Below are 10867 nucleotides of genomic sequence, written 5' to 3'. Positions count from 1 at the left end.
GGGTTTATTATTCATCAAGGCCTCGGGTCCTAACTCGCCTCCAGTTACATAAGTGAAGGCAAACGAGCGCCGCCACCGCCAATGCCGCCCATCGCCTTCCCAGCGTTGACAGATTGTCCCGCCGCCTGGCCGCCTGTCCTCGGGTGGCGCGGGTTCCGGGTGTGGACTGGTTGGCGGCGGGAAGGGGGGGTAGGGGCTCAAGGTGCTTGCATGCAGGCTGCCGCTTGGGGGAGGGGGACCAGGGTTCGAGGGGGGATTGGGGGGCTAGGGGTCGGGGTCGGGCACCGCCTAGTGTCGGAACGTTCAGCTGCGAGCCACGTTCCCACCGCTGCAAAAAGTGAACATCCGGAAACACCGGACGGAGCGGCGTGGCGGCTATAGTCGCTATTCCGCGGCGACCTTGAAGCTGGAATCTGCGCTACCACCATCGCCGCCGCCGCCGCCACCGCCCCCAGGAGCAGCAGCAGCAGCAGCAGCACCGCCAGCCGCTGCCCAACTACCTTCTCATGTACGTCAACCCGGAACTACTCCGCCCTCCCCGCGCGACCTTGGCCGCCCCCTCCCAGCCGCGCCACGGTCCCCGCCGCCTGCAGGACTTTTTTAGTGTCATGTAGTCCTTGCTCAGGTGGACTGGGAGGCCGAGCGTCCACATGCCTGTCCTGAAAGAAACCTGAGCGTGGCGGAGGGAGTGGCCGGGGGGAGACTGGGGACGCGGTGTGGTTGCTGAGAGACTCATGACGTGGCAGCCTAGCAACGCGCCTGCCCCGCGCACCACCCCAGTCATCACTAGACTTACTAGCACTCCTCGCCGTTCAGCCTCGTCACCCCTCACGGGCCAACGAGGGGTAACGACCCGGCCTTCCCCACACCCACCCGCTGGGGCAGCCACGCCGCCCTCACCGTCGCCAAACACCTACATTGCCCGGGCTGGGTCTTACCGGGCCCGTCACTCACCTACACCAGCACCTCACCGCGCGGCCTCTCCTCCTCTTCGTCATTTATTTACATTGATTTGCCTGTCTCTCCTTGACCCATAATTCACGTGTTTACCATAAAGAGACTCGGAATTCCCTTCAAGCATCGCCTTTCTTGGATGCAAATAAACAAGCCCAAACGCGTCAGTCCGGCTCAAACCAGTCGGCAATGAGTCTTGTCGTCATACCTATGCACGGATTGAGCGTCCTTTAGATGTGAGTCACGCGGCGCCGACGCTGAGCTTTGCAGGCAGACCAGCGGCCCCGTGAAGGCCGCCGCTCAGGTACACGACGCGCCGACGGAAGGCAGAGGACGCGGACGTAAAAACATAATTATTCCGCCCTGATTATAATTATCATTACAGACAGAGGAAGAGAAGCCTTGATTATCTTCTCCATTATCCCGGCCTCCACCTCATCCTCATCCTCACTTTATGCTCTTGCTCTTCCTTCTCCTCCTCACTTTTCTCCTCCTCCTCCTCCTCCTCCCCCCCTTCCCCTTACCCCCTCCAGAGTGTTTTGCGGCGGTGTTTTTCTTCATACCCGGAACTGGTGTTTGTCGCCGCAGGTGCAGCCCAGAACTGGAAGATGCACGGAGCGGGTCTGCCTTCAGCGCTCACCTTGTGGTCAACTGTTTTCTTGCAAGGGGCGAGCACGAGGAAGATTTATTTTTTCCCGCGTAACCTTTGCTTGCCTCTTACCGTACAGCCGCGCCACAGAGGGCAGGTATTACATGATCTATAAAGGCCGTTCTTGAGCATATTTTGGCCTTGATGTTAGCTCGCAAGACGGCCAAGTGTTGTTTATGTGTCAGAGTATCGCATCTACTATGAGACAAGATTTTCTCGCGGCCATTACTTGCCAGCGGGGCCGACAAGATCCAAGTCCGGTATCTTAAGGTTAACGCGGCCTTTGTTTCGCCGTTCCCGGAGCGAGGCGTTTAGTGTGGATGTTACATTGTTGTATTAACTAACGCGTCCATGTTGGTTTAGGAGTTATTTGTTGCCGCCTCGCTGGGGGCCTTCCCGGCTTCTTGACAGGCCCCTCCTCCCCCTTCCTCCCTCAGGCTCCCTCCACATCCTTGCTCCCCCAGCCTAGCCGTGTACCCTCCGACACCCTCTGCACCTCACTGCTGCCCACTTCATCGCCCCACATTCCCCTCCCCGCCTCTCCGCCCCCCCATCATGCTCCTCCACAGCTGTTCTTACCGTCACAGCGGTCATCATAATCGTACCTTGCACTGTCCACTATGCTGGCAGGGCGCCTTTTATGGACTAACGATTTACTGCAAAAAAACAAATCGTGTTTGTGAAGGGAAGGAGCCAAGGGCCACGGGTCACAAACCCCGAGACTTTGCGGGGCACGCCTGGTATGCATGGCGGGTGGGGGCCTCGCCTGGCCAGCCCGGCGAGGTCTGCCTCGCCCTCGTCCCTGGGCGGCCTTAGTCTGTGCCTCGGCACTTTTGACGCACCACAAGGAGGAGCCAGGACCGGTTCGCCCTCAGAGAGTCAGGCGGCCCCGTGAGCCACCTGGAGCTCCGCCGCGCTGAATGGCGCCCCAACCCCCGCCACCTGCTGATGAGCGAGGGTGAGGAGATGATTGAGGCGCCCGAGGCAGCACGGCGCCCTGTGGCCGCCGGTCTCTGCCCTCACTCGCGGGACACGTGTTCCCGCCACCTTGCCGGAGCACATCCTGGTGGGGGCCGCCAAACACTTCGGGAATCCCAGCGTCCGGGTTCCGTGGAGCGCCAGTGTATCTGAAGCCGAGTGTCTCTGGTGCTGACGCTGCGGCCTATGGGCCTCCCTTGCCTGCTGGCGGCGGTGCACACCCGGGCCAGGCCGGCGGGGTGGGACAACTGTACCGGAATGGACTGCTTTGCCTCGGCCTCGACAAACCTTTATCATAACGATGCGCCCGGAGAGGCGGGCTTCCCGAGCGGCGCTGCGCCATCAGCATGCACATCCTCAAATCCGATGACTAATTAATGTGCCGTGTTTCGTATTGCCCAAGTTATTACGCATTCATGACTGCCACGCTTCCATGGGGGCGAGAGGGACACTACTCTGTGCCCCGCGCCCCGCCGCGCCTGTTCCTTTGCGCTCGCCCGGCGGGAAGCCGCACATCCGGCAGCACACGGTGTCCTGAACCTCCTCCTCCTCAACAAAAATAACAACATCAAAGGCAAATGGCATCAAATAACAACAACTGCTGAGATGCACATGCCCCAGCCCAACACCCAGGCTGCGGAAGACGGGGACGTGCCGCCGCAGGACGGCCAGGTAAGCCTTCCAGTGGGGCGCGGCGTGCCGGGCCGGACGCCTCCAGCGGTCCCCGCCACGTGGAGTTGAGGCGGAGAGAATCTCAGCGGAGGATTGACTGGCGTGTGTCCGGTGGCGCGGCTTTTCAGGCGGTTTAGCGTCGCCCGACGGAGTATCTTGAAACACAGTGGCCGCCTGGAGCACCTCCTGTTTCTACGCGGATGTGGCGGCAATTACTCGGAAAATTAAGCACTTGGGCTCGTAATGTGCTTCCTCGCTGCATTGGGCGACGCTCCCGCCTCGGGTGCCGCCGCGACAGGTGCATGTGGCAGCGGCCCGAGCCCCGCCGCGCTTTTGTCGATCACGCTACTCTCACGACCCCGGCGGCGGGCGGGGCAGGGGGGGGGGGGGGGATCCTTGAAGGTCGTTGTCCTTTACCCTGTTGGGTTCACCGGCCATCAACGCAGAGAATAACAGCGAAGGCCGGGCACGATGCTTGCTGGGTTCATCACGAGGAGGACTCTCCGCGGCGATTATACAGGATTTGCTGAGAAACCGGAACACGAATGTACTCGAGGATAAGTTCCTGAAAGTCAAGTAATAAACCCCATACCCAAACGATGGCTTGCACAGACTCCATATTCACGTAGCTTTGTCGAAGCAGAAAGTTTTTTTTTATTATTACTATTATTAGTATTAGTAGTATCGTTGATAATAGTAGTAGTAGTAGTAGTATCATGAATTTTTGTATACAAATGTAGTATATTTGTTTCTTATAGTTTATAATATAATTTAGGCTGAGGTTTCAGCCTGTTGGGCTATTGGTGGGGGTTCGTCCTGAGGGACATTTGTTTTGGGAGGAATGAGAATAATAGTTTAAAAAAATAAAGCAAGATTAGAGTTTAAACAGTGAAGAAACGATTTTGCAAAATCGTCATAATTAACCATAATTTCCTTGCTCTCATTTCCCTCGCGTATCCTTCGTGCTCCCTTCCCCCGGTGGTTAATGGTGCATTAGCCTGGCGTGGACGCCATCCCGCCGTCCCTATTCGCGGCACAAGCTCCCTGAGCAAGCAGGCGCCAAGCACCGGACGTCACACCTCCGATAAACCCTTCGTATCGCGGCCCGGCGGGAATAGTACTTGCCGGCGCGTCAACTTGGTAACAGAGGTGTCTAGGAGCTGTCTGAGCGTGACTGCACGCTGGTGGCCAGCTTTCCTGCAGGTCGTAAAAGGTAATGTAGGTACTCGTGGTGTGGGTTTAGCCACCTTAAGTTCCGGCCCCGGCGTCTCACAGGAACTGTTTATCCCGTCCTGCACTGCTGGCTCGTCCGGGTTCAAGTGACGTGCGTGGCGCTGCGCGCCTTAGTGTGAAGGATATTGCGTTTAGGATGAGTCTAGAGCAGCGTCCGCTGTTGTTGCTGCTCCACATGCTGCGCCCGCTCAAGCCCCGAAAGCCAAGGAAAGCTGCCAGGCGGCGACCGTCCTTCACTGCGCGGCCACGGCACCTGAGAAAGGTCAGTTGGATCCTCCCTACTAGGTGGTTGATGCACTGACGTGGTGATGACATCGAGTCGTCGTCAGTTTTACAAACTTCTTGACTCATGAAGTGATCTCGCGAAAAGACACTGTGCTTGTCGGTGAGGATTGGCTCGCGCTGCGTGGCTGCTTGTAGAAAAAGGACAGCGATCGGTGGCAAGCGTGTGTTGATCAGGATAAGATTGAGGTAAGTGTGGTGAAGGAAACTGAGCTTGTTGATTGGTAGTGAAGCTTTCATGGCGACCCGCTGCCGTAACGACCAAATGATGCGCTGCGAAATGATTTTAACAAGACCAGGCGAGGCGAGGCCTTGGCCAGGTGATAGACTCTGGAAACTTTGGTGCTTGTAGGTAAATCCTCCTGGTTTTTCCGAGCCTCCCTGCCTCGAGGCCCACCCGAGATGAATTGTTTGCAGACATCTTTCTTTTTTTTTTTCTATCATGGTGTGGATTTAGCGCGTCGAGGAGCGGACTTCCCTACCGCCTGCCCGTGCCTGTGCGAGCGTTTGTGCATGTGGTAGGTCGGGTCTCAAGGCCGGGGGTGCGGTGCGCTGTGACGTGGATATCGTTGCCGGGGAATAGGGAATGCCAGGGAAGGTTTGGTGCTTGGTCACGGCGCTGCGGCTGCTTGTATAAACCCAGACGGAAGGAGGGAGCGAGAGAACCTAACACAAAAAAAACGAGAGAAAAAAAGGAAAAGTGAGGTAGGTGCTCGCCCACTACTCACTACCACCTGTATTCACCACCACTTCCTCAACCACCTACACACCACCACCTGCCACCACCAACATCACCATCACCATCACCACAACACTCACCCTCATCACCACCTTTCCTCACCACCACCACCCTCCTTTACCACATTTCATCACCACAGTCGCTAGTCATCACCAGTATCACCACTACTAATCATCACCCTCATCTCTCATCACCAGCATCCATCACCACCACCACCACTGTTACCTCTACCACCACCACCACCGCCGCCTCCACATATCACCACAACCGCCAGCCATCACCGGCATCATCACCACTAACCACCCCCCTCGTCACCCATCACCACCGCCACCTCGCCCACAGCTCCATCATTGCCCGCCTTCATTGCCTAAGTGGCGCCCTTAGAACAGGTTGATAAAAGTGGTGATTCGGACGTGCCCTGTGTGTGTATGGGGAGGGGGGGGGGTCGTGTGCGTGTGCGTGTGTGAGAGAGAAAGCATAATGGTGATTTTCCTACATTTTTACACATTTCTTGAACCGTTGTCTTAAGATCAGGGTAAAAGACAAAGACTGGAAGTGTCGTTCCGGGCAAAGGTTCAAAGTGTCGACCTCTCTCGGTAAACGAAAGTAGTAAAGTGGAACAGTGGCCCGGATTCGTCCAGTTTAAGCATGAACGCAACCTCCTCGTGGACTCCGGGCATCGTATACTCATTCATCCCTTGAGCCCAGGATACGTAGGCTCTCGAGGCATGAAATTGAGGAGAACGAGTTTGTATTTCGCCCATTCATCCTTCTGGTCTTCAGTAGCTCAGAGTCCCGACCACTTGTCTGAAGGTCTTGTTATGGGGAGGCTGAGAACTGTACACAAGACTATGGCCTGTCATGCAGTTACTCGTGTTATTCGGTGAGTCATAGCGGCTGAGTCACGGGGTCCTGCTAGGTCATCGTTTAGACCCATAGACAGTTAGTTCTCACCATTCCTCACCCTCTTCTTCTTCTTCCTCCTCCTCCTCCACCTCGCCACCACTTGGACCCCGCTCTCTCCACCCCATCCCGACACACACACACACACACACACACACACACACACACACACACACACACACACACACACACACACCAGACCTGCCTCACGCCCACTTTTTGCGTGTTGCACCCCAGGTTTGAGTTGACAATCACTACTCATAATTTTCGTTTTTTTTTTTTTTTTTCCAGTTATCAGAAAGTCCGCTAAGAATTTACCTCCCTCTCGCTTTCTCACTCCCTGACCCGTTCGTGGGTGACTGAAGTAAATGTTTCTCCGCGCACGCCTCCCCGTCTTCCTATACGCCCTTTGCCCTTCTGACGCACTAACCTACGCCAATGTAACCCGATTAAGCGGAGCCTAGTCCAAACCAACCCAAACCAAACCAAACCAACCCTATCCAACCCAACCCAACCCAACCCAAACCAAACCAAACCAAACCAAACCAAACCAAACCAAACCAAACCGAACCGAACCGAACCAAAACAAAACCAACCCTACCCAACCCAACCCAGCCCAACCCAAACCAAACCAAACCAAACCAATCCAAACCAAACCAACCCAAACCAACCCAACCCAACCCAGCCCAACCCAACCCAAACCAAACCAAACCAAACCAAACCAAACCAAACCAACCCTACCCAACCCAACCCAACCCAGCCCAAACCAAACCAAACCAAACCAAACCAAACCAAACCGAACCGAACCGAACCAAAACAAAACCAACCCAACCCAACCCAACCAACACAAACATCACTCATCACACTACCGAAGCTAAACACTGCACCGCGCCCCTCCCCTTTAGTCTCTGTCTCTCACCCACCGACACACCCTGCCATAAGCATTATTCACCAACTCCCCCTCACCCAGTAACACCCACTTAATCTCTCCCACTCACCCAGTCTCTTCCTCATCCAGTCTCTCCCACTCAGTCTCTCCTACCCACTTAGTCTCTCCCAGTCTCTCCCACCCACTCAGTCTCTCCTACCCACTCAGTCTCTCCCACTCACCCAGTCTCTCCCACTCAGTCTCACCCAGTCTCTCCCACTCAGTTCTCCCAGTCTCTCCCACTCAGTTCTCCCACTCACCCAGTCTCTCCCACTCAGTCTCTCCCACTCAGCTCTCCCACCCACTCAGTCTCTCCCATTCACCCAGTCTTATCCAGTCTCCCCCTCTCAATCTCTCCCACTCAGTCTCTCCCACTCTCACAGTCTCACCTACTCATCCACTCACCCAATTTCTCCCACTCATCCAGTCTCACCCACTCCCACTCTTACCCAGTCTCAGCCAGTCTCTCCCTGCAGCCAAACCCGCCAAGCGTCACCCGTGATAAAGAAAACGGCTTCTTCTGTGGTTGCTTAAGTGATAATTTTCATTTTTTTGTGTGTGTTTGGATTAGTTTGCCGTTTGTTTTAATTAATTGGTTGACTTTTTTTTTCCGTGGTTCTTATTTTTATGCGACGTTAGTTATTGTTTGTTGTCTTGTTTGTCTTTTAGTCTTTCGCGTGTGTTTTTATTTGAAGTCACGCGCTGCTCCGTCCACTCATCCAGTCTTCACAACGGTGCAGGAGTTCTTGTATGGCCGTCCTATTTTCTGCTTACTATAGAGACATTATACGCTTACCCCACACCTCAAAGTTATGGAGCAGACGCTTACGATCATTCAGTCTCTTTATTGCCATTAATTACTTACCCTACATCTTCTAAGTTTATGGAAAAGAAACTTGGAAACAACTTCACTCAGCCTCGTGCGAGAACATGAATGCGGTCGACGAGAAACTGAAATATAAATGTCTACGGTAATTCAATCTCTTTATTGCCATTATCTACTTGCCCTGCGCCTCCTAAGTTTATGGAAAAGAAACTTGGAAACAACTTCACTAAGCCACGTCCGAGAACATGAATGCGGTCGACGAGAGACTGAAATATAAATGTCTACGGTAATTCAATCTATTTATAGGCATTATCTACTTGCCCTGCGCCTTCCGAATTTATGAAAGTGGAAGGCAGATACAACTTCACTAAGCCCCGTAGAAGAACATTGGTGCGGACGAAGAGACTGAGGTAGATGCGTATAATCATTCAGTGTTTATTTATCCGTTCCTGGTCAGCTGGTAACACTGGTCGCCTCTCTCTTCCTCTCTCCGCGTGTCTCACATTCACGGTGGTTATTGACCGTCCCCGCACGGCCCTTTGAAGGCAGCGCTCCCTCTCTCCCTTCGGACAAAAAGAAAAAAGAAAACGAGTAGGAAAGTGTTCAGTATAAAAAAAAGTAAAACGCGAGAATGTTTCATTGTTATTGTAGTACAACGAGGAATTGTATTTAATTCATGTCCGTTCCTTGTTTAAAGATTTTTTGCCGAGTGCCTGAAGCGAGAGTGGAGAGAGAGAGAGAGAGAGAGAGAGAGAGAGAGAGAGAGAGAGAGAGAGAGAGAGAGAGAGAGAGAGAGAGAGAGAGAGAGAGAGAGAGAGAGAGAGAGAGAGGGTACGCTGGGCTGTAGTTTATGGTAATTACACATAATTAAATGAGGAGAATGTGGGTAATAAGAGTGATGAAGGAGGAAGTGGAGGAGGAACAGGAAAGAAAAAATAAACGTACGAGGAAGTGAAGGAAGATGAATAAAAATTGTGATAACTTACGATGGAAAGTAGGAGCGAAGATCATAAGAATTTAATTTGAGGATTTAAGAGTTGAGCAAGAACTAGTTGTAGAAGGAATGGAAGAAAGAAAAAAAAAGGAGGTGGAGGAGGAGGAGGAGGAAGTGCCTTTAACTGGTTTAGGTGTAAGATGCCAAATGAATGTAGTTTTCACACTTCGTTTTCCTCAAGCAATAAAAAAAAAAAAGTAGATTGTTGCTTGTACCTAGTCACCGCCACAACCCACACCCACCACTGGCACACTAACGTACCCCCCCCCCCCCAGCACATAGGCCTACATACCCAAAACCCACATCCTACATCATCTCCCTCATCCATACATCCTCACCCAACTCAACCATCCCATACCAATTCATACACGCCCCTTCCCCCCTTTCTCCCCTACACACACACACACACACACACACACACACACACACACACACACACACACACACACACACACACACACACACACACACACACACATCCCCACCTTTCCCACACCCATTTCCACACCCACACGCACACCTGGTATCCACACTTTCACTGACTTGTTTTTGTTTTTTTCATTTATTTATTTTTTGTCCAGTTTTAGGTTGTGCCATATTTGTGCTTGTCTAAAACCAGCGTACAACTTCCTCCTTCCCCCTCCTTCCCCTCCCCCCCCCCCTCCCCATCACCGTAACCGTAAGCCTTCCCCACCTGCCTCTCTCTCACACACCTGCGTTCCCTGGCACCTACCTCCTCCTCCTCCGCCCCGCTCACCACCACGCCAACGGGTTCTTCTCTTACCTGCTTTACGTGCCTGCATGTTGCTAAGCCTCACTATTTTCACCGTCCGCTCACTCACTCTTTAATATCCAACGATTGAAAATTGCAACAACAACCCAAAAAAAGAAAATCCTGCCGCGTCATTAACATATAAGCCGATAGCCAACGCGTGGATTATGACTTTAATTATCCGTTCGGGGGCTCGCGTGCATTTTAAGATGAGCGCGAGATATATCATCGTGGCGGACAAACTATAATGAGTAAAACAATACAAGCATCGCATCGCTGGGCCGCGGGTTCAGAGACTTTCGAAAGTGATTTAATTGCCTTCCGAGAGAATAGATGTGACAGCTCCTCGGGTATTGGAGATACTTTCCTCCTCCGCGCCGTAATTGCTATGATTGGCAAACACTCAATTTCCTACCTTGTGCATGCCGGGGAAGGGAGGGAGGGAGTAGGCCAGGCGGGGCAGAGCGAGGTGAGGCGGCCGGACGAGTAGCGATGTAAAGAGAACCAAGAGAAAACTGGAAAACGCCGGTAAATGTCGATCCAGTGAGGACATTTGTGGAAACTTAGCCGGGGGGGAAAAAAATAGTTGGTTGTAGAGCCCGAAAGAAAACCAGCAGAAAACTTGAAAACACTTGTAAATGTCGACCCAGTGAGGGCAGCGTGGACACTTAAGCTTGAAAAAAAAAAAATGACCTGAAGAAAACGTATTGTCAAACGCCTCTACTCTCACATCAACTATTTCCAAACGCCGAGAAGGAAATCAGTCTGGTTCTAATGAGTGTTTTTCTATGTTCATGGTACAGAAGAAAGGTCAAACTGCTACCAGGGTCATAAAACTACCTGTGAAAATGCCCCAAACTCCATACTAAACCCTTGTCAAATATATGTACATGGACGCCGAAATGTTTAAGAATACGACCCTAATTCTCTTGTAAAT

This window comes from Eriocheir sinensis, chromosome 55 (assembly GCF_024679095.1).
Source record: "Eriocheir sinensis breed Jianghai 21 chromosome 55, ASM2467909v1, whole genome shotgun sequence".
Lineage (NCBI taxonomy): Eukaryota > Metazoa > Arthropoda > Malacostraca > Decapoda > Varunidae > Eriocheir > Eriocheir sinensis.
This window is presented reverse-complemented; position numbering follows the sequence as displayed.